Source organism: Erigeron canadensis, chromosome 9 (genome assembly GCF_010389155.1).
Source record: "Erigeron canadensis isolate Cc75 chromosome 9, C_canadensis_v1, whole genome shotgun sequence".
Taxonomy (NCBI): Eukaryota; Viridiplantae; Streptophyta; class Magnoliopsida; order Asterales; family Asteraceae; genus Erigeron; species Erigeron canadensis.
In genome coordinates, this window is record NC_057769.1 from 17,109,752 (window position 1) to 17,134,346 (window position 24,595).

Consider the following 24,595-nt stretch of genomic DNA (forward strand, 5'->3'; position numbering starts at 1 on the left):
GTGGGTTCTGATGTGGTTGTTAGCCCGGCTGATCTTGATACTGGTAAAATCAAGATCGTCAACCCTATGTTGTGGGTCCATCCTGGGCAGAAGGTTATGATGAAATTATGTCCTTCTTATGGCATCATCCATTTGGCAAGATGTTGATTGAAAAGCCAGATGTGGTGTACCAGGACATGCTCTGCGAATTTTGGGCGAGCTGTGTGGTGGGTCAGACGAAGAAAGGACATGCCGTAATTCGAGGCACGATCCTTATTGGTAAGAAACAGGTATTTATTACTTTAAGAAGACTTAGGTCTGCTTTTGAACTGTCTTATATGCCTGAAGATGATTATGAAAATATCATTCCTCACACTGAAGCCAAAAATATTTTACCCATTTGTGGATATTTTGGTCCATTGGCTTCAATGGTAAAAATGAAATATTTAACTACCATTTGGAATTATCTTCTTAGTACTTTAAGTAAATCATTACAAATGAAGGCAGGCAGTTTTGATCAACCTAATGTCCTCGAATTACAACTTTTTCGTTCCTTGGTCACTATGACCAGAGTAGATTATGCAGGACTTATTTTTGGAGACTTAGTTGGCCGAGTTAACAATAAGACTTTTACCATACCTTATGGTAGAATTCTTGGACTCATCATCGAAGCAATTGTTGATGGGGACTTCAGTTTGGCCACTGGCCAGACTGTGGAATGCAAGGCCATTAATACTAATATTTTCAACAGTCCCAAGGTAACTGCGCAGGGATTAACCCCAGCAATGCAGATTTACCTTGATTTTTTCAGGCAAAGAGAAAGGGAACAACAAGAATTGGAGGAAGTTGTCTCTCCTTCGACGCGATCTGAGTCTGACACTCAATCTGCTAATCAGGAGAGTCAAGGTACACAATCTCTTAAACCCTTAAACTCTTCCAAATCTACTTCTTCTTCATCTTCTGAGGGTGAAGAGTTGGCCACATCATCAGCCACTCTAGCCACACCCTCATCCACCATTTTCAAATCCGCCTCCAAAAGACCCATTGTTGAGGATTTAGTACCCCTCAATGTATACAAAAAGAAAAGATCCAAAAGGAATATATCAGGTTTAGGGGTTGACAAAAGAACCTTTAAAAGTTAAAGTCTCCCAAGGTGCATTGGAAGCTGAGGAACGTTCCCAAGCTGACTTTGCCACCCAAGCTGATAGACCGATTTCACCACACCCATCTGCAGTCTCCCAAAAAAGTGTCGATGAATTAGAGGAAGCAACTACTTTTGTCCAACCCTCCAAACAGGGTGAAGACATTGAAACAAAGACCTCCTCCCAAGGTCATACTGTGAGTCCACCCATTTTACCATCATCAGCCTCCCAAAAGGTTGATGATATCATTAAAGAGACAACATTGGATCCAGCCCAGATCCAAATAGAGTCAGAGTCTGTGCACATTATACCTGAGGATGATCAGCCAAAGGATGCAAGTATTGAACGCCTTAGTGACACTGCTTGTATTCCCCAAGCTGGTCAGACTCCTTCTCTATTACACTCTGAGTCTACACAGGCTGTACAGGCCTCAAAAATTCTTCCCAGTGATACCTTGGTGACACAACACACCTTGGTTGAGGGGCAATCTGATTTACAACTCATTACACCTGCAGGGTCTGTTTTTGCATCTGTCCTTGGACAGAGGGATCCTGTAGGTTACATGGCTCTCTTTAGGGAGGTCATCCTAGCCCCTTGTGCAGCAAAGGGAACCATTGATGGTCCTCACGATGTCAATGAGAACATAGTCACTATCTTCGGAAGTGACTCTTCATTCGATGATGTGCTTGCCCATCCATCCTCAATGGATGCTCTGATGGAAGATGCCAGTGGATATATTGATCAAAATCAAGATCAACAAATTCCCACTACCCCACAATCTGAATTACAAGTCAATCCTTCTCAGATTGTTCAGCACAACATCATTTCTGAAAGATCTGCTCATGAGACTCACTCTCATGAGAAAGTTAGCCAAAACTCTCCTCAACTCCACCCCTTTCTAAATGAGCCCAACGACCCTAATGTTAAGGATTGCAGTCTGCCTCCTAAGGAGCCAGTGGTTGAAAAACCAACTGCAAGTTCTTCCCAAGCTGCCAATATCTTATTTTTAGTTTTAGTAAATCAGCTCACTGATTTTATGTCAACCTCTAAGGTTGAAAATTCAAAGTTGGTTAAAGGCTTGGTCAAGATCCAAAAGGATCGGGAATTGACTGGTAAGAAGGTGGAGAAGCTGTGCAAAGATCAAAAACAATTGGAAGAAAAGATGATAAAGGCACTTGAGGTGATGGAGAAGAAGCACAGCAAGCTGACAGAGTCCCTTGATGGTTTGACAAAGGCCATCAATGAACAAAATGAAGTAACCAAGAGAACTCTGGGTCAGTTTGAACAGTCAGCCACAAAATTCACAAGAGATGTTTCTATTGAGCTCAAAAATGCAAACAAGTCACAAGCTGACTTTAAAATAGAGCTGGTAGAGATAGCCAAAAGTATGAAGTCCAATATGAGGCTCCTTCATGATGACAATGCTGATCTTCATAGAGCATGAGCAGCTAGCAATTTCAGAATGGATGTATTGAATACTAGATTGAGTGGAGTATTTGCAACCCCAGTCAGCTCCTTCCCTAGTGATGATGACAAAAAGGGGGAGAAGACAAATGAAGAAATGACTTAGCCAAACTGAAAGCTAAGCAAAACCATGCAAGAGCTCAAAGGAATGCCTTGGATAGGAGAATGGTGGTGTTTGGTTCTGCTGAAAAGATAAAAATGCCAGAGTCTGAGTCTGGTGGTGAAAAATCTGAAGGAAAGAATGAGGAAGCTGTTAGGAGATGTGATAATGCTGAGGGGAAGGAAACTGATAATGTGATGAATGTTGTTGGAGAGATAAGGAAGGAATTTAATGAAGGAGATGATGTAGAGGAAGGAAAGTCTTCGCAATCTGTCCCTGCACAAGCTATCCCAGCTTCCAAAGAAGTTGTAGTTGATGATTCAACTTCTAGTGATGACACAACCACTTTGAGTCATTTTATGATAAAGAAAAGAGTATCTGGTGAAGGCTCAAGTGTTGTAAAGGTCTTGACTCAAGAAGAAAAAGACTGGGAGTTTGCTATAGAGAGAGCTCAAGAGATGAATGTATCCATCAAGGATGCATACAAGATCATTGTGGAAGACAGGATGGAAAGATTGAAGCTGACAGCTCTTGAGTCTGATCATGAACTGGCAAAAGCACTTCAAGAACAATTTAACAAAGAAGATGAAAAAGCATTGCCAGTTGTAGGATCTAAGAGAAAGGCAACAGAGAAAAGGAAGATGGTAGTTCACTCCAAACCATCTCAGAATAATTAAAGATGTTTGGGAGAGTTCAAATGCTCATGCTAGATGGGAAGCTGTGGATATCAAGAAAACTAAAGAAAGATTGAATCATAGAAAGTATCCACAGACCATCCTTCAGGTTATACTAAAAAGAAGGAAGAATCAATCCACACCAAGCATCAGATATACTAGAGAAGGGTATGAAAATACTAGGGAAACCTATGATCTTAACAATTTGTTTGATCTAGGTTATACTGAGTGGGTTAAACTACATGATATTATTTACAAACAAACCAGTATTGAACCAAGATACTATGATATCTCAAGTCTTCCAAGGCCAAGATACTATGAGATGAAAGAAGAAAAGAAAAAGATCAAAGCATGTCAAGCTTGATGGTCCTAAAGGTGATCACACAGATTTCATAAAGAATTCGAACCCTTCAGAATTTCTTGAGCAATTGGCACCTAAAGCTCTAGACAGTCTTCTTAGTCATCTAAATTTGTCTCTACTTTCTGAAGTGCAAAATGCTAAGTGTGGATTGCACATTACTGAACCTGAACATGGGATGTATTTTGCAAATGCAAGAGGGCAACTAGTCTTTCACAGAACTGCTGAAATCAAACAGGTACCTACAATGCACCTATTCACCTTGTACAGAATTTGTGTTAATTTTACTGAACAAGGTAATGGGTAAGAGCAGTTTCTGATTGACGAAGGTCTAGATAGGAAGGTTGATGTAACAATTGCCCCTTCATTTGAAGTTAAACAAGAAACTTTAGATATCTTAGGAGGTTAAGTATTTTGTTTGTATTATATTTATCATTATTCTCCTTTGTAATGTTCATTGTATATATTCAATCAGTTTTCTTGATATAACTTCTAGCCTGATTAAAAAGAACCCAAAAGATTCAAAGGGTCAAAATCTGTTAGCAATATTTTACTTTGATTCTTTGTAAGTTGATAGTTAAAAAAAGTGTAAAAGGTTTTGTCGTCATCAAATAGGGGGAGATTGTTAACTCGTGTAAGTCTTTTTGGTTCTTATGTAGTAATCTGGGTCAGATTATGCTGACACAGCTTGTGATCTGAGAATGACCCAGATTACGCTTCATACTTTATAATTATAATATCTTATGGAAGCAAGTGTTGTTCAAGCTGCATCAAATGGTAACAACATTCAATCCAAGTCTAAGAGGAGGATTGAAGATAGAAGATCAAGTTGTTGGTGGAAGACAGCTTGGGATTAGCAGTCAGCTTGGAAACACTTAGACAGATTTGCTCTTGACAAACGAGCAATTTGTGTGTGATAATCAAGTGAAGATTACAACCTGGATTTATTGATGAAGAAGTATGACGTGACAAGGAAGATTCCTAAAATCTAGGTTGGTGGTTTAGTTACATATGTGTGTCCATACTCTCATTGGACGATCAAAATATCGTGCTACAGGTTTGGGACCACAAGTACGATGAAGGCATGTTCTAATATTCCTTTGATCGTCCAACAAAATTCTTATACGTGGCTTATTTGGACACCAAGAGAGACTGAATCTTTTGCCTATAAAAGCTACAATCCTTGAAGGCATATGTGTGACATTCCTTTGAATCATTCTTCACTAAAGTTCTCTCTGCTCTTACACACAGCTTAGCTTGTGAGAAGACAGCTTGGGCTGCTTCTCTTGAGCAAGAACTTATTGATTGTTGTTTGACATTGCAAAGGGTTGTTTGGATATTGTAGGTTATCTTGTTTCCGCAACAACCCTGTAATTCTTTGTAAAGATTATTTCTTAATAAAGGATTGCATTTGAAAAACGCAATTTGTGTCTAAGAATGTTTATTATTGCTTTACTGTTTTATTGGTTCCTACTTTCTATATTATGTTATATATATATATATATATATATATCTGAATCTTTAAAACTACTTTTTTAAAGTTTAGCTAAGGAAAAACGAAAAGTTATATTTACCCCCCTCTACAACTATTTGTGTACATTATACTTTGGTATATTTTTACACCTCTGGGATTATACATTTCAATAAATCAAATACATTGAAAAGTACATCATGTCCCAATGCTACATACTTGATTATATATATATATACTGAAAAGTTATTTTGAGAACCCTTTTTTTGTCGAGACTTTTGAGAACTTTTTAAATCAAGCCCAACCGATGATTATTCTTTACATGAAAATTGTTTTTTGATTGTTTTCTGAATAACATATGTATAATTTTGAATTTGTGTAGAGGCATGGATTATCATCCGTTATACAATTATGTGGAGATTTGGATTCTTGATCACATGTGTACGAATATTGTTACGATTACATGTGATCGACTTGCATACATGTGATCATAGCAATATTCGTGCACATGTGATCAAGAATCTAAATCTCCACGTAATTGTATAACGGATGATAATCCATGCTTCCACACAATTATAAACTTCAAATTTACACATAAGTTATTCAGAAAACGGTCAAAAAATAATTTTTATGTAAAGAACAATCATTGGTTGGGCTTGATTTGAAAAGTTCTCAAAGGTTCTCGCAAAAAAAAAGGTTCTCAAAATAACTTTACCCTATATATATATATATATATATATTATTTGTATAGTTTATGCACTTTGGTTTCTTGCATTTACTTTCAGTAATTTACTTTGTGTTAATATCCATATCCGGATCGCATTCTTAATAGGTCATAATCCAGTCTTGAATTGCTTGCCAGTCGGGTTATTCATCTTATTTGGGACTCATATTTGGTATCAGAGCAGCAAGGTTGAATTAACTTTAATTCTTTAACCTTTGATCTGCTAAGATGGCTGACAAAGTTAACAACGAAGACTCTAATCCTAACACTAATGCTAATGCTAACAATCCACCCCCTGTTATCAACAACAATATACCTTTGCACAATGTCCATGTACACTTTTCAAACAACCCTGTTCTCAAATTTGATGGGAATAGTGAAAACTTTATTACATGGAAAGCTTGCATGCTAAAGTATATTGCTGGTGTGGAAAGACATTTTACCACCATTTTCAAAGAAGGACCCAATGTTTCCATGAATGCCTCTACTATTGTCAGAAATCCCGATGGGATTCCTAGGATGTCACCTAAGGAGAAAGATCATTGGTCTGAGGAAGATTATAGGCTGGTTGATCTGGTTACTAAGCTTTAGAATATGATCTTGTATGCAGTTTCTGAAACCCTTATGCCCACACTTGTTTTACGTGAAAATTCCAAATTAATTTGGGAGGAACTAATGACTCAGTTTAAAGGCACAAATGAGACAATTGTCACAAGAAAAGTTGCTTTAAACAAGAAATATGAAGCATTCTTTGCATTACCAAATGAAACTTTAACTCGGACTTATCAGATTTACAAACTTGGTTAATAATCTGAAAGCTTTGGGTATTGAAAAAGATAAGGAAATCTTGTTGGAAAACTTTTGTGACATTTTACCTTCAAAATGGGAATATCTGATTTTGGTCTTGAGACAAGGCAAACCATTGCACAGTCATACTCTTGCATCCTTATATGGAGCCTTCAGATACGCGGAAGAGAACAAAGTTGAGATAGCTGTGGCTGAGCAAGATGCCAAAAATCATGCCTCTACCAGTTCTGGTATGGTTCTATATTCTTAGCCACATGGAACAGCCTTACTATCTGAGAGTGATAACACTGACTCATTGAAGAATGTGAAGTCCCCTCACACGATGGTTTAATCCAAGTGTGTAGAATAACAAGTCAAGTATTAAACTAGAAAGGACTAGTATCACTTTTAATATAATGCAAGTAAGTAAATAAAGTGATACAAGACTTAAAGCAATAAATAAGTAAATGGTGGAACACAATGTAATTTTCAAGTGTATTTTATTTATTGAAGTTAAATAAAATATAAGGCTGTTGCGGAACCAAGATAATACAAATGTAAGTATCTTAACAACCTATGAATTACAAGTGATCTATACTTGCTAAATAATCTCCTTGGATATTTATTCCTTAAATGCATTGATTAAAGTATATGAATAAAGTCACATTGATGTGACTTGTTATACTTTAACCAACCACCTTTACATGCGTTTAAGAACTTTTAACAAAGGACAAATGAATTGCTTGGATAAAAGCATGTAAAGGTAAATAAGTCAATTCCTAGTAATCAGTGTTCAGATTTGGAAGATCTAGAACACTGACAAAGCTCCACTCAGGAGATCTGGTAAGACTGTCAGTGGGCCCCGCCATTTTTCAATCTTCTTTCTTCAGACTTCAGTCTTCGACTTCAGTGAAAATGTCTTCAGTGGGATGATCTTGCGTGGAGTGAAGTCCAGTGAGCTAATCTCGTGGAAACCAGATTTCCTTTACAAGTAAACAACTCACTGGTCTTCTATTATTTCTGGACAAATCTTCAGTGAAGCTCCAGTCTTCAAGTCTGGAGCGAGTCCAGTAAAACTGGACTTAACAAATTCTTCCTATTTGTTCAGAAATAATGCAAGTTTTTTTTCAAGCTTCTATCTATACAATTTTACGCTTGAAAAGCACTTCATTTTGACTAAGTCTAAAATGTTTTTGTTACTGGAGAACACCTTATAGATCATCAGTGTTCCAGTTTTAGCTTTTAAATTCTAACTTAGACTTAATTTGATTACTTACCCGTGAATCAAAAATTGCAACTATATTTACATGACATCAACGGATAAAAAGTTACAATTTTGATCAAAAAATAAAATTACAAACAAGTAAATGATAAAAGAGTCAGGCCCTTCTCTTTGAAACTTGTCCAGGTGCATTTTCAGTGGCCTTTCTCTTTGGTGTGGGTGAAGCGTCTGGGGAGCGCATGCCTAAGGCTGTCTCCATTTGTTGTTTCCTCTTCCAGACCTTCTTAATTCTCTTCACCAATTCTTTGACATCTGGAGACACATCGGTCTTCCCCCTGAATGTCAAGCCTATCCCCTTCAACTCTGACCACCAAAAAGCTTGAACTGAGGCACTCTTCCTCTCATCAACAAAGTTACCTTCTCTGGTCTACTTCACCTCAAACTTGGTCATATTTTCATGATTTTTCAGCTAATTTTATTTCAGCACCTATGATCCTTGTTGCATTTACCCCGAATCTCATCAGTTCATTATATTTATCCTTTTGTTTTGCAATCTGGATCATTATTTCTTCAGTTTCCCTGGACATTTTCAAATCTGCCAATACTTTCTGAACTTGAACCTGATCAATGAAGGTACTGAGATCTGCATCTCTAGGGGCCTTTGTTTGTTTGGCTGGAAGCTTGGTTCCACTATTTACCTTCTTCCTGTGCTCATTCTCCAGAGCAACAACATTCTTTCTGACCTTGTTCTGGAGTTCCATCAGTTCAGCCTTCCTGAATTTAATCAACTCATGAACAGAGCGAGCATAAGTTTCAACACCAAAGTTCTGTTCATCTTCTGAATATCTGGAACGTACATAAACATTATCCATGGCATCAAAGCATTGATGGACTCTGGGATCATCTTTCATTAGCTTGTAACTTTCAAAATGAATGCCCAACCTTCCAGCATTATATGAATCCAGAGTCCCCATGGTTGCCATCTCCCTTTTGTGGGCCATCAGTCCTTCCTTTTGAGTTCTCTTGAAGATTTCATTCAGAATGCCTTGTTGTTCCAGTAGTCTCTTAGATGTTTCAACATCTACTGACACCCTTTCAGGGAAACCTTTAGTGATTTCATCCTCAACACCCTCTTCAATTTCTCCTCCAGACACCACATGTTTCTTTCTTTTTAAGCTTTTCAATGTGGTGGTGATGTCTGGGAATTCTACAAATTATGGCTCACTGGCATCAATACCAGCAGCTTCTTCCTGCACAATGGCATTAGTACCAAGTGCTCTCTAGGCTTCTTGTACACTGGCATCAGTACCAAGCACTCTAACTTGTTGCACTTCTTGTGCACTAGCTTGAGTACCAGGGACTTTCCTTTCAATCACTTTCTTCCAAATTTCAACTTTTTGTTCAAGTGTGTGTCCAGTACCAGTAACACTCGCAGTAACATCAACAGACTTTTCCTCCTTTGAATGATCACCATTCCTTGAGTTGAGATCATTCCATAACTGTTCAAGCATATGGCGATCAGAAAACCAAAGTTTCTGCCTGAAACTAGAGTTGTAATATTCACAGTCTTCTTGAGAGCAATCACTTCCTTCTTAATAATTTTAATTTCTGAAGGCAAGTGTTTTGGCAACTCAGTGGTAATCATGTTTACCACCTGAGGCAACAACCTCATGAATACTTCGTAAAACGGACCCAAATATTTCATCAGTGATGTCTTTTATCATATCAGCCCTGAACTTTCTAACACATTCATCACTGATGTTGCTTATAACAAAACTCTGGTTAAGGGTTGGCCTATTTCCACATTGCTAATTCTTGTGGTCAACTTCTGAACCTCTTCTGTTGGTCCTGCCAACGGTTGAGCCATTTCTACTTCGATTGCAGACTGAACAGAGGTTACCAGCTTGTCTTCCAATCCCTGGACTGCCATTTTAATATTTTTAGAATTTTGATTGGTGGTTAGTACTAGTTCATTCAACTTGTCAAACACTAGCTTCTCATTCCCAGCAAAAAAGCATTTAGTCTCCCAATAATAGATTGAAGATCATGGGTGCCAGAAAGTTTAGCCATCCAATTATTCATTTTAATACGGATGGTGTTAGGTCGAAAATCGACCAAGTATGATTTGTTCAAAATAGTTGAAGTTCAGTGAAGAAAGCTTGCTCAGGATTCTGAAGACATTCAGAATAAAGCTCACTGATTACGAGGAAAGTCTTTTTGCAGCTTTAACTATCTTTACCCGGTTTATTACCTTATACCTGGGATTGGGAAAGTTTTAGCAAAAGGTTGGGAATAAAGAATGCCAAGTCACATCAAAGAAACTTACATACTTTACCTTAAACAAGCATGTTATGGATTTGTCCCACAAATCCATAAATGCATCCAACCATATTTGTACGGCATATTGCCATGTCATCAAGACATGTTTGCCTATTAATATAACACTTCTTACACTTGCAAAGATGCTTGGAACTTTGGCAATTGCAACGTGTGATATTACTCTAAGTATTCTTACGAGTAATTCCTCGTCGCATAGATCATTTGTATTTCTAGCGTTGTTTAAATATTTTCACAAGTGTGATTATCTTTGTTCCACAATAACTCTTGTATTTTGTTTATAGATATAAATAAAATACATTGAAAAATACATCTCGACTCATTGCCATAATACTTGAATATAATTAGTATTTATATAGTTTCAAGCACTTGTTCTTTATTATTCATATCCATATCTGGATCGTGGCTCATAACTAGTCTTTATCTAGATTTGAACCACTTCCCAGTCGGGTTACTTGATATACTTGTGTTTATTACTAACCTATTTTATATCTTGTTATATCTTGTTCTCATTGTACATCTTGTGTAGGTGGACTCATATTTGGTATCAGAGCTTCCCAGGTTAAATCATTAAATTGTTATACCTGTTTTGATCCTACAAGATGTCTGTAACCGAACAACCAAACCCAAACCCAAATGGTAGTCCTAACCCAAATGTCAATATGAATCAAAATCCACCACCTCCACCACCAGTTCAACCCAGTGTTCATGTTCACTTTCCAAACAATCCGGTACCTAAATTTAATGGAAATAGTGACACATTCATTACTTGGAAGGCATGTATGCTGAAGTACATCGCTAGAGTTGAAAGACACTTGACCACCATTCTTGTAGAAGGTCCTTATGTTCCCATGAATGCATCAAGTGTTGTTTTTAACCAAGATGGGACCCCTAGGTTAACACCCAAGGAGAAAGATCATTGGTCAGAGGAAGACCATCATTTGGCTGACCTAGATTCCAAATTACAAAATATGATTCTCTTTGCTGTCCCAGAAAGTTTAAAACCCACTTTTGTTTTACTTGATAGTTCTAAGTTAATGTGGGAAGAGTTGTTAACACAGTTTGAAGGAACAAAGGAAACTATCACCACAAGAAAAGTTTCTTTGAATAAAAAATATGAAGCATTTTTTGCATTACCAAATGAATCTCTAACTGAAACATATCTTAGATTTACAAATTTGGTCAATCAATTAAAAGCTCTTCGTGTTACAAAAGACAAAGAAATTTTACTTGAAAAGTTTTGTGATATATTACCTTCTAAATGGGAGAATTTGATCATGGTATTAAGACAAGGTAAAACCCTTCATAGTCACACTCTGGCCTCCTTGTATGGTGTCTTCAGATACACTGAGGAGAATAAAGCTGAGAGAGCTGTGGCTGAGCAAGATGCAAAGAATCATACTTCAACCAATTCTGCATTGGTTCATTATTCTGAACCACAAGATACTGCCCTACTATCTTCTGAGAGTGGTTAGTCTGACTCTGTGAAGAAGATGGTAGCTGAACTAATGAAAGCTGGTATTTCTGAATATGCATCACATGAATGTGATGAGGATGATGATGATGACCTTGTTGCCATGATTGCCAAAACTTTTAATCGTTTTAAATTTAAATCAAATAGAAATGGCAAACAATTTTCTTCAAATAATACTGTCGATAAGTCCAATTTAGAATGTTTTAAATGTGGAAAGAAAGGACATTTTATGAAGGAATGCAGATCATCACAACCTTCCTCATCACACACTACCCCTAACCATTCTATTTTTCAGAAGCCTGATGATGGGTACAAAGCTAAGTACAAAAAGCTGAAAGCCCACATGGCGATGATGGCTCAGGAAGAATCCAACAAAAATAGCTGCATGGTGGCAGATACTGAAAAATGGGAGGATTCTGACGTGTCATCTGATGATGAAGAAGAAGTAAGGGATATGTGTTTCATGGCTCGTGAAGATCATGGTCATGTTGTCAAGTCTGATGTTGAATCTGGTTGTTGGGTGGATATCATCATGAAGAAGGTCAGTACTTTCGGTTTTGAGAAGGATGAAGAACAAAAACAGGATCTTTTGGTTCTTATAGAGGCTGACATAACTTATGTTGAAACTGTGCGTTCAGAGAGTATAAAAATGTTTGAAATAAATTCTTCTGAACTGAACGCCAGTCAGGCCAGATTAAAAGAACTAAAAGATGTTCAGTTGGCTTTGAAAAGTTATCAATCTCTGGTTTCTAAACTTGAATTGGAAAAAGAAGAATTAAAAATTATTTTGGAAAAAGAACAAAAAATAATTAAATCTTGGATGAAATCACCTTTTTCTGAAGCTGCCATTAGGAAAACATTTGAAAATCAAAGAATTGCTTATGGCACTGGTGATCTTCATCTTGCATCCATAATAACTGATTTGGATGCACTTCCTAAAGAGATGAGACCAGAGATCATTTTTAAAGATCTTGGAAAATCAAAAGTGATAACTGATCAAAACCAGGAACAATCTGAGGGCAAATTTGAAGCATGTTAGACCAGTGCTTCAGACAAGAATGCTAAATCCAAGAAGCCTTCCCCTCAGTCTTCAAATAAGATTCCTAAGAACCTTCAGAAGAAGAAAAATGTGATCCCTGCTGAGCCTTCTACCTCAGATTCTGGTAGAGCTCAGGTGTCAAATTCAGAGTCTATTTTGTTAAGGATTGAAAGTCAATTTCAGAATTTGTCTAGGCAAGTGCAGAGCTGTAATGCACGTTTAAAAAATGTTGAAAGCACTCCCCAAAATCCCAAACAAAACCCAAAACCTTTTTCAAAGAAAATCAAGCAAGAAAAGCAAAAATCTGAGAAGAAAAAGGTTTCTGAGGACATCAAACCAACTGTTTTTGTGTCATCTGAAATTATGACTGAAATTCCCTTTGATCCTTCTGTCCCTTACGTACCAAAGAAATCTGAGGCTGTTCAGGGAAAGCCCAGTGAACCCATCAAGAGATGGGTTCCCAAAAAGAACTAATCCTTGTGTATGTGCAGGGTGACCGCAAAGAGAACACTTGGTTTCTTGATAGTGCTGCTGGCATAACCATGACTGGTCACAAAACCCTGCTAGAGGAATATAGGGTGCAAGAGGGGCCCTCAATAAACTTTTGGTAATGATGAAAATGGACAAACTGAGGGATATGGTGTTGTGAACAATGGACAAGTCAAATTCACTAAAGTTGCATATGTGAATGGTTTGAAATATAACCTGATCAGTGTCAGCCAACTGTGTGATGATGGCTTTAAGGTTTTATTTGATATTTCACAAGGCACCATATTCAACAGAGATTGGAAGGTAGTAATGATTGCACCCAGAAAGGGAAACATTTATGTTGTAGATATGAATAGTGCTACTTCTGAACAATGTTTCTACTCAAGGGCAGATGAGGACACCAACTGGTTGTGGCACAAAAGGTTATCCCATCTCAATTTCAAAAATATTAATAAGTTGTCAAGAAAACAACTGGCTGATGGGATACCAGCCATGTCTTTTGATAAAGACAAGCCATGTCCAGGGTGTGAAATGGGAAAGAAGAAGAGAGCATCCTTCAAGACCAAGCAAAATTTCATCATCACTGAACCACTTCATACATATGGATCTTTTTGGTCCTGTGAATGTTCAGACAAGAGCGGGGAAGAAGTACACTCTGGTTATAGTCGATGAATATTCAAGATACTGTTGGGTGATCTTCCTCAGAAACAAAAGTGAAGCTGCTGCTGAAATAATTGCCCTCATCAAACAGATTGAACTCAAGCACAAGCGAAAAGTACGTCAGCTCAGAAGTGACAATGGCACTGAATTCAGAAATTCCACTCTGGAAACCTTCTGCACTGACACTGGCATATCTCAAAACTTTTCCTCAGCAAATACACCAGAGCAAAATGGTGTTGTAGAAAGAAAGAATCGAATGCTGATAGAAGCTGCCAGAAGTATGTTGAATGAATCAGGTCTTCCAAAATATTTTTGGGCTGAAGCTGTTGCAACTGCTTGCTACACCCAGAATCGTTCCATTTATGTCAAAAGACATACGAAGACTGCCTATGAAGTGCTCAGAAATAGAAAGCCTAATATTGGATATTTTCATGTTTTTGGATGTCCAGTATATATTCTGAATGATTCCAGCAAATTGGGAAAATTTGATGCCAAAGCTGATGAAGGCTACTTCTCAGGATATTCAACAATTCGCAATTCGCAAGGCCTTTAGAGTCTATAACAAAAGACTTGAAAAGGTCGATGAGTCAATTCATGTTACCTTTGATGAATCAAATTCTGCAATCTTTAATAAACCAATCTCTGAACCACCTTCAGAAGGTCCTATCAGTTTTGGTGAATCTGATCACAATGAAAAATCTGATTAGTCACCTGAACTTGTTTCTGACCATTCCAGTTCAGAACCAGTTATAAGTCAGCAAAGTAACATTCCATTTTATCCTTTAGTCACATTCAAACTACCCTCTGAACTGACTATTGGATCAGATGTGCGTGCTGCTCCTCAGATATCAGTATCCCCTGAAATACCTCAGAATGAAGAATTTCATGATGCAAATCGTGATTTACAAGATGATGAAGATGATGAAACTGAAATAGTCTATTCTGAACCATCTCCTGAAGTAAGCCAGATGAGCTCTTGCACTGATATGATTATTCATCCTGGTCATTACTCTAAATGGACTCGCTCACATCCAATTGATCAAGTGATTGGCGATCCAAGTAGAGGGGTTCAGACCAGAAGAGCCACAAGCGATCAATGCTTATACGTCAGCTTCTTGTCACTGATAGAACCGAAGAAGATTGACGAGGCTTTGAAAGATCCAAGTTGGGTTGAATCCATGCAAGAAGAGCTCAACCAATTTGAAAGGAACAATGTTTGGGAGCTTGTTCCATGTCCCCCAATCTGAAGAAAGAACCAATTGGGACAAGATGGGTCTTTAGAAACAAGGTAGATGAAGATGGTCATGTAATCAGAAACAAGGCCAGACTTGTTGCAAAGGGTTACGTACAAGAAGAAGGAATTGATTTTGATGAGACTTTTGCACCAGTGGCAAGACTAGAAGCTATCAGAATTTTCTTAGCATTTGCAGCTCATCATGAGTTCAAAGTCTACCAAATGGATCTTAAAAGTGCATTCCTAAATGGAGAGCTAGAAGAAGTTGTGTATGTGTATCAACCTCCAGGGTTTGAAAGCAAAGAAATACCTCACTCGGTGTATCGACTGAACAAAGCTTTATATGGTCTGAGACAAGCACCTAGAGACTGGTATGATACTCTGACTCGCCATCTTTTAGATAATGGTTTTCACAGAGGTGCAATAGATAACACTTTATTCATCTTGCATGAGAAAAGTGATATCTTACTTGTACAAGTATATGTTGATGATATTGTGTTTGGTTCTACTAATGAAAAATTGTGTGACAAGTTTTCTAAAATAATGTCATCTGAGTATGAAATGAGTATGATGGGTGAACTGACATATTTTCTGGGACTTTAAGTGAAACAAACCAGTGATGGTATTTTTATTAATCAAGAAAAATATGTCAGAGATTTGTTAAAGAAATATCAATTTGATTCAGTTTCATCTAAAGATACTCCAATTTCTGCACCATTAACTTTGGACTCAGATCCTAATGAAAAACCTGTCGATCCCACAAAGTATCGTGGTATGGTGGGATCATTAATGTACTTAACTGCAACTAGACCAGACATAATGTTTGCAACATGTCTTTGTACACGATTTCAATATGATCCCAGAGAAGTGCACCAAAATGCAGTAAAAAGGATTTTTCGATACTTGAAAGGTGACCCTAGACTAGGTCTTTGGTATCCCAAAGGCTCAAGTCTAGATCTCATGGGCTATTCAGATTTTGATCATGAAGGTTGTAAGATAGATAGGAAAAGTACCACAGGTAGGTGTCATTTCCTTGGTGGCAAATTGGTTAGTTGGACAAGCAAGAAGCAGACCGCAGTTTCATTATCAACTGCTGAAGCTGAGTACATTTCTGCAGCAAGTTGTTGTGCTCAGATCTTATGAAGAACCAACTAACTGATTATGGTGTTAAGTATACAAGAACGCCAATATTTTGTGATAACATAAGTGCCATCGCAATATCTCACAATCCTGTCATGCACTTTAAAACCAAGCATATTGATCTCAGGTACCATTTCATTCGTCATCATATTTTAAAAGGTGATATTGAAATTCATTTCATTCCCACTGACAAACAACTAGCTAATGTGTTTACAAAACCTTTAGATGTCAAAACTTTTAAACATCTCATCAGTAAGTTAGGAATGCTAAATCCCGTGTAGCATTTCAGGGGGAATAGACAAAAATGTTTTTACAAATAAAGGAAATTTTTCTCTGAGGGGGAATTTTTGCCTCAGAAAATATTTTGTCTGAAATAATTCAAAAACTGAGGGACTTCAGTATTTCAGAAAATGAGAGGGTTCAGATTGCACTTCCTAATCTCTCTCAAAATTTTTAATTTATTTAAATCTGAAGTCCATCAAAACCTTTTATTATATTATGGATACCTAGTTGGCAAGTGGACACGTGACTTTTACTATTCCAGGATACCTTTTTGCTTATGTGTCATCCACTTGCATCATAAAAGAAAAATGATCATTGTTTTTGCATTAAAAACGGTTGAATATTTTTCGAAAAAGTGGGGTCATGGCCGTTGTTGCATTAAATGCGGACATGAACCAAAAATTATTTTCGGATTTCGAACCCGATCAAAATCACTTTTAATAAAATATCATTATAATTTATTTGATTTGAATTTCAAAAATGTTTTTCTTTATTTTCCTTGGAAAACTTTTCGTATTCCTTTGAAAATATAAATACCTTTTTCACAAAATCATTCCATCATTTATTTCTTTTTTCATTTACTCTCAATCATTTTTCTCTCTCATTCTCTCAAACATTCATATCATTTTCTTTCAATATCATCAAACCGTAAAACTCCTTAACACATTTTCATCTTCTTTCGTTTCATAATCAATCATATTCAAAATGACTACCACCATCAAAGAACCCAAAACACTCATAGCATTTGAATATTCACCACCGAAATCGGCGGTAAAACCCAGCTCCCAATGGCCAAAGGACTTCGAGTCCAAAACAATCCGGTTCAATATGAACGAATACAAGGCCGCCTTAAACGTTAAATCTGATGGGTTAATGGGCAGATTGAACACTTTTTTACAACGTTGCCCTATTTCGTATGCCCTTACTGCCGATCCAGAGCAGTTATATCATCGGTACCTACTGGAATTTTGGTACACGGCAGAAGTTGCCAAGGATGATAAATCGATTGCCTTCACGTTGAAGGAAGGCACGATTAGATGTGTGTTGACGCTTGACGGTTTCAGGGAGGCACTACGATTGAATTATTTGCCTCCCAACACTCCTTACGCAAAAAGAAGGAAAGGGGTGAACTTTAGAGAAGTATTGTTGGTCACCGGGCACAATCAAATTTTAGACGATGATGGCAACTTCAAGACTTCTGGCCATATCTTCATTGCCGGCTTCAAAAACTGTTGGAGATATTTTTTGACTCAAATAGTTTATTGTCTCGGTGGCAACAACGGTGGTTTGGATCAGATCTCTTTGATCCAAGTAGAGATAGGATACTATCTTTGGCATGGTGTTCAGGTTGATTTTGTTGAGATGTCGTTTGCTCAGTTGTTAACAAAACTGATGGGAAAGAGGAGCATTCACATTGCATTTCCCAGATTTTTAAGTTTGTACTTCATTGCTATACTGGGAGAAGGATACTCTGACATCCTTCAGGAAAGCTCTGAGACCGAAATCTGCAAGGATCTGTCGAAGCTTACTGAGTCTGAGGACGAGCCTGAACTGTCCCCTGCAATGCTTCAGGTACTTGGTAATATTGTTAAAACTGACGCAGCACGACCAGCTGGCTTAGAAAGATCACTGGGCGGGTCACAAAAGAATGTGAGACCCACCAGTCGATCTAGTGGCAAAATGTTACACTTGTTTAAACCCAAAACAATTTCTACCCTGCCACCTTCATCTTCCACTTACCAACCTGAGGATCTCCCAAAAGACTCCTCAGGATCTCCAAAGGGTTTATTAAAACTGCGTCCTTTTAGGCCATCCTCACAACCCAAGGATACTAGTACCCAAGCTCAGCCTTCTGAGACCTCAAAACAGGTTTCAGAAGAAGGTCAAATGGGAACCCTGCATGCAACCATCTCCAAAACTTCTTTAGGAGGAGATGGTGAAGATTTAAGTGTGTCAGCCCAACACACATTAGAAGTTGAGTCTGCACGTGCACCCCCTGAAACTTCACAAATCTTACACTTTGTACATGCACAAACTCTTGATGTTTCTCAGGTGATACCCAGAGGAATGGAGGTTTCAACTTCTGCGGCCAATGAAGGGACTCTTGGAAAATTATTGGGGGAGAATCATTCGGATTCTGAGCCAACCTTCAACCTTGTTGACGAACCCCTTGAACAACAACAAGAAGAAGAACAAAACATCCCAAACATCCCCTAAAATGTTATTGATTTAGATCCACCTTATCAACCACCACCAATTTCACATCAACATCCCTTGTTTCCCCAAGGCACAACACCAGCATATGTCACCTCCTCCGTTTTTCAACCATCACTTCGATTTCTCCATCCCCAAATTCACAATATTCCACCAAGGAGAACGTATGATCTGCCAGAGGAGCAAGAAAAAGAGTTGGATTCTGAGACCGAGTCTGATGGTCCCTCAGAAAAGTTACTGGAGAAGACTCTGGCAGGTATCAAAACTTCTCCCTTTGTTGCTTCAGCTTCCACTTCATCTGCACCACCTCTCAGTATGGAAGCTCAGTTAGAGAGATCCCAAACCGAAGTCCAAAACCTACTCATTCAGGTTGAGGGCTTATATAAATCTCTGGCTGCCAACACCAAGTCTCTGGCTGACTTAAAGGGTGCCCAGGTTGTGATGGGCACAAAATTTACAAAGGTTGCAATTAATGAGGGCTTGATTGTTGGGAAGTTGCATGAATTGGTCTCGGCTTGCAATGGGTTGAGTAGGGAGATTGGAGAAGCCTTCAAACTGGCCAAAAGAGATGTGCAGACTTCATTTGTTGCGAATCTGCAATCTTCTTTACTTGTTATGCAGAATATATTCTTGGCAGTTGAGAAGGAAGTTGGTGAGTTAGTGAAGAAGCCAAGTGTTGATGAAAAGGTACTTGGTGAAAATGTTAGTGAGAAAGTGTCTGAGACACTGAAATCTGTAATCACTCAGGATCTCATTTCCCAGTCTCTGAGAAGGTTGAAGAGACGGTCAGGCTGTTGGTTACTGAACTCTCAAAGGCAACATCTGACAAGGTTGACAAAGCCATCTCTGAAATGAAGACTTCTGTGTCAATTCTTAACAAATCTGTTCAGAACCAGTCGAAGCAACTGGATGAAGTCCTGGCCTTGCTCAAGAAGCAATCAGAAGTTGTTACTCCTCCCCCCTCTGGTGCACTTTCTGAAGAAGAGAGGGAACTACTGAAAGGAGTCTTCGAACATGAGAAGCTGAATCTGAACTCCTCTTTCAGATTGAGATCCCAGTTCTCTACAATGGCTAAGGGATTCTCAGATTGTGTACCTGAACAAAGTTGGGAACCTTTGAAGGCCATGCAGAAAGCTATTGATTTGTTTGCTCAGCTGCCTGTCGAGGTCCCCAAAGGGGGAAGTGAAATGCCCATTGGTCTGCTGTCCAGTACTGAAGAACTGAAGGAAGCAACCAAGAAACAATCTGAGGGGGAACAACTGAAAGAAAAATCTGAACCCCAACCATCTGAGCAAGCAAAGAAAGATAAGGGTAAAGCTCAAATGGCTGAGGAGCCAAAGAAGAAAGGGGGAAAGGATTCTGGTTTGGTGGTAGGAGAAAATGTTTATGAATACGGTTATCCATTGCCAGATTTGACTGTTGATGGAAAGAAGTTGGAAGCCCTTCAGAAACAAGTCTCCAATCAGTTTATCATGTGGAGAGAAAATAAAGAAAGGGAAAGGGTCCAACATTTAGCAATGGGTACCGTTGATCATGTGGATGCTGCAGCTCTTGGACTCAACTTGGAAAGACATCAGAAAATCAAACATGATCCAAGAGTCCAAAAGGCATTGGAAGAAATGGCCGAGTATAAGTATGGGATGAGGTATTCTCCCTTGGAACAAAAGTTGGACCATCTCACTTTCAAACTATCAATTGAAGACTTAGTGAGCCAAAGAAAGAAGGAGATGGAAATCAAGAAGAAGGAAATTCTAACTGGCGTTCTGAAGGTTGAGAAGGAAATCTGTAGGCCACCTCAGAAGCCCAAGCAGACTGGACCAAGGACTTCAAGGAAACATACTCGAGACTCTGACCTTTCTACCTTCAAGCCAATCTCAAAAGAAGCCTCCCAGGTCAAGGAAAAGCATGAAAGGGATCAGTATGATCATTATCTGAAGCACAGGTGCAATCCTGCGAAAATCCTTGATGTGCAGATTCTGAAGGAGGATGGGCTGAAGTTGTTTGATCTGATAGTGAAAAGAGAAGGAAGGGCTGAGGAAGAGTTTGAGCAGGTCTCAGTGCACAAGTTTGGGTATACTAAGCATAAGGAGATGATCAATGTACTGAAAGAAAAACCAAAGTCTCGATTGACTGGCGCCTGGATGCTGAAGATCCAACAGAAAATGAAGGCCAAGGTTGAAATGGAGGAAAGACTATTTGATAGGGTCAGTTCTCCAAAGAGAAAGGCTACTGAAGGACCTTCTAGCTCAAGGCCTGCAAAGAAGTAGTTTTATCTCTTTTGTAAATATTTGTACTTGTAAATATTTTTCCATTATCATTATTGTACTTGTAACTGAACAATCATCTCAGTATCTTTATATAGTTGCAAGTTACTTTATATTATTAGGAAATAAGTTTAAGTTAGAAAAACAACAAGAAAATTTTCTTAAGGCATCATGATCTATGAGATGACCTTAGAAATATTTTTACAACTTAAACAAAACTTGTATAGATAGAAGTCTAAAATACAGTGAAGAAAGCTTGTTCAGGATTCTGAAGACATTCAGAATAAAGCTCACTGAAGCTTCACTTCAGATTCAGAATCAACCTACACTGAAGACGTTCAGACTGAAGTCAAAGACTGAAGACTGAAGAAGAAGATCATCTCAGAAGCAGAGCTCAGAGAAGATCTTACCTGATTGAAGAATCTGAAGATGTTCAGTGAAAAAGTATTCACTGATTACGAGGAAAGTCTTTTTGCAGCTTTAACTACCTTTACCCGGTTTATTACCTTATACCTGGGATTGGGAAAGTTTTAGCAAAAGGTTGGGAATAAAGTATGCCAAGTCACATCAAAGAAACTTACATACTTTACCTTAAACAAGCATGTTATGAATTTGTCCCACAAATCCATAAATGCATCTAACCATATTTGTACAGCATATTGCCATGTCATCAAGACATGTTTGCCTATAAATATAACACTTCTTACACTTGCAAAGATGCTTGGAACTTTGGCAATTGCAACGTGTGATATTACTCTAAGTATTCTTACGAGTAATTCCTCGTCGCATAGATCATTTGTATTTCTAGGGTTGTTTAAATATTTTCACAAGTGTGATTATCTTTGTTCCGCAATAACTCTTGTATTTTGTTTATAGATATAAATAAAATACATTGAAAAATACATCTCGACTCATTGCCATAATACTTGAATAAAATTAGTATTTATATAGTTTCAAGCACTTGTTCTTTATTGTTCATATCCATATCTGGATCGTGGCTCATAACTAGTCTTTATCTAAATTTGAACCACTTGCCAGTCGGGTTACTTTATATACTTGTGTTTATTACTAACCTATTTTATATCTTGTTATATCTTGTTCTCATTGTACATCTTGTGTAGGTGGACTCACAGATGGTTGCTGCCGTTAAAGAGATATGAGGGGCCTTTACTACGGCGGCAACAGGGGCATATTTAACAGACAAAATATTTTTGTTGGAATTTGATTGTCTGGGAGCCACATGAGTATATAAAAGATATGGAAATTGAAACTGAAAAAGGATTTTAGGAAAAATTATGATGATTTGATGATGATTTTATGAAGAAAATATGAGAGAGACTGATGATAGGAATTGAATGGAAAAGAAAGTAAATGAATTTTGAGAGATTTAGGAGTAAATTTGATTGAAATAAATGTAAATAAAAGTGAAAAGTGGGTATTTATAGAGGAGAGAGAAAATGGAATTCAAAACGGTTAATTTGAATTTTTTCAAAACAATTTTGATTGGTTTCAAACATCCGCAATTAATGTTTCCCATCACACATAAATGTATGATCGTTGACAGCCCACAAAATTACCCAACTTGCACTTTTTGTAGCTGCGATGCCTGCCAGAGGTATGCAGGAATCCAGCGCAAGCCGGCTTTCCCAAGGTAAAAATACCATCATTTAGTTTGTAAATGTCATGCCACGTAGACAGAAACAATAACTATCCATTCAAAAGGTTTGCTTAGGTGGTAAGCACAATGATCAAATAGAAATAAATTATGACTGACATACCATGACTCATGTCAGTGCATCTGGAGGTTGACTAAATACTCCAGTATCACTGGTGGATTAGGCCAGTGAATCATGCACTGATGGTATACTAGAGAACTTTCAGTAATGTACCAGTGATATTTTCCAGAAAATTCTTTCTGTGATAAAATAAATTCCCCCTGAAATAAAAATCATTTTAAGGACAGAAATATATGGTCTGAGTCTTTCCCTTGAAATGGTGATCCATAAATCATTCAATGCAAAAATAGTATGACAAAAGCGTTCGAAAGGTACGAGAATTATCATTGGATGGAATACTGAGGTGGTTGATGTCATGGTTCTGTCACAAATGGATCAGGTTATTCATGTGCAAGTAGTCTTCAAAGATATAAATCGCTTTTCAGTTCTTTCGTTTATGCTGATAATTATTATAAGAATAGAAGGAACTTGTGGCAAAATTTGTGTGTGCATAAGGTTTTTGTACATGGTAAGCCCTGGGTCATTATGGATCGTCGAGTATGAATATTAGCTTGAGAGAGTTTAAAGAGTGTGTGGAATGTATTGAAGTGTTTGATATAAACAACTCTGGGTTACACTTTACTTGAGTCAGAAACCGAAAAAAGGTGGAGGAGTGTTTAAGAAAATTGATCGGATTATGGGGAATATAGAGTTCATTGATAATTTTCCAGCATCTTGTGCACTTTTTCATCCCTACAGAATCTCTGATCACTCGCCATGCATCTTGAAACTTCCCTCCATTACAAGAAGTCGTCCTAAACCATTTAAGTTTGCTAATTTTCTTGTTCATAAGCAGGGTTTTCTTGATGCTGTTGTTAATGCATGGAAGCTAAATGTTGAAGGACATCACTTTTTTAAGGTAATTAGCCATCTCAAAGCCACTAAGAGCCCTTCGCACATACTTCTACATGATCAAGGTAATCTTCATTTGAAGGTTTTGAAACTAAGGGACTGTCTTGATGTGCTGCAAGTTGAGATTGATAAGGACCCAACTAGTGCGGATTTATTGGAGAAAGAGGCAACATGTTTGGAAGAATTTCAAATTGCTCAATTAGATGAAGAGTACTTTCTTAAACTTAAGTCTAAAGTGGGATGTCTAGCGGTTGGTGACTCAAATTCAGCTTACTTTCATAATTATATAAAGAGCAAAATCATCGTAGTCGAATAGAGGTCATTCGAGATGGTAATGTTATTATTCTTGAAGGTAGTGCAGCCCCTAAGGCCTTTGTCGATCACTATGAGAAGTTTTTGGGTCAGGTTGGGGTTACTACTCACTATCCTTCTCCTCATGTATTCACAAAGAAGTTATCTGCTCAAAAAGCTGAAGCTATGGTTCGTGCGGTTACAAATAAGGAGATAAGAAAGGCAATGTTCTCGATAGGTGAAAGTAAAGCCCTTGGTCCAGATGGGTATACTTCAGCATTCTTTAAGGGTGCTTGGGATGTGGTAGGAAATGATATATGTCTTGCTGTCCATGAATTTTTCAGACTTGGGAAATTGCTTCAACAGGTAGATCATACCTTATTGCTCTTGTTCCTCAGGTGGCGACCCCAACTTTGGTTACTGATTATAAACCGATATGTTTCTGTAATACACTTTATAAATGTATTTGATGCAGAAATGTCCAGATTCGGTGAACTGACCCTTGCCAGTAAGTGGAGCAAAACAAATGAAGTGACCAGAATTTCTGAGGGAAAAGAAGATTCTGAAATGAAGTTAAATTCTGAGCTGAAGTCCATTTCTGAACTGGTGCAGAATTCTGAGCCC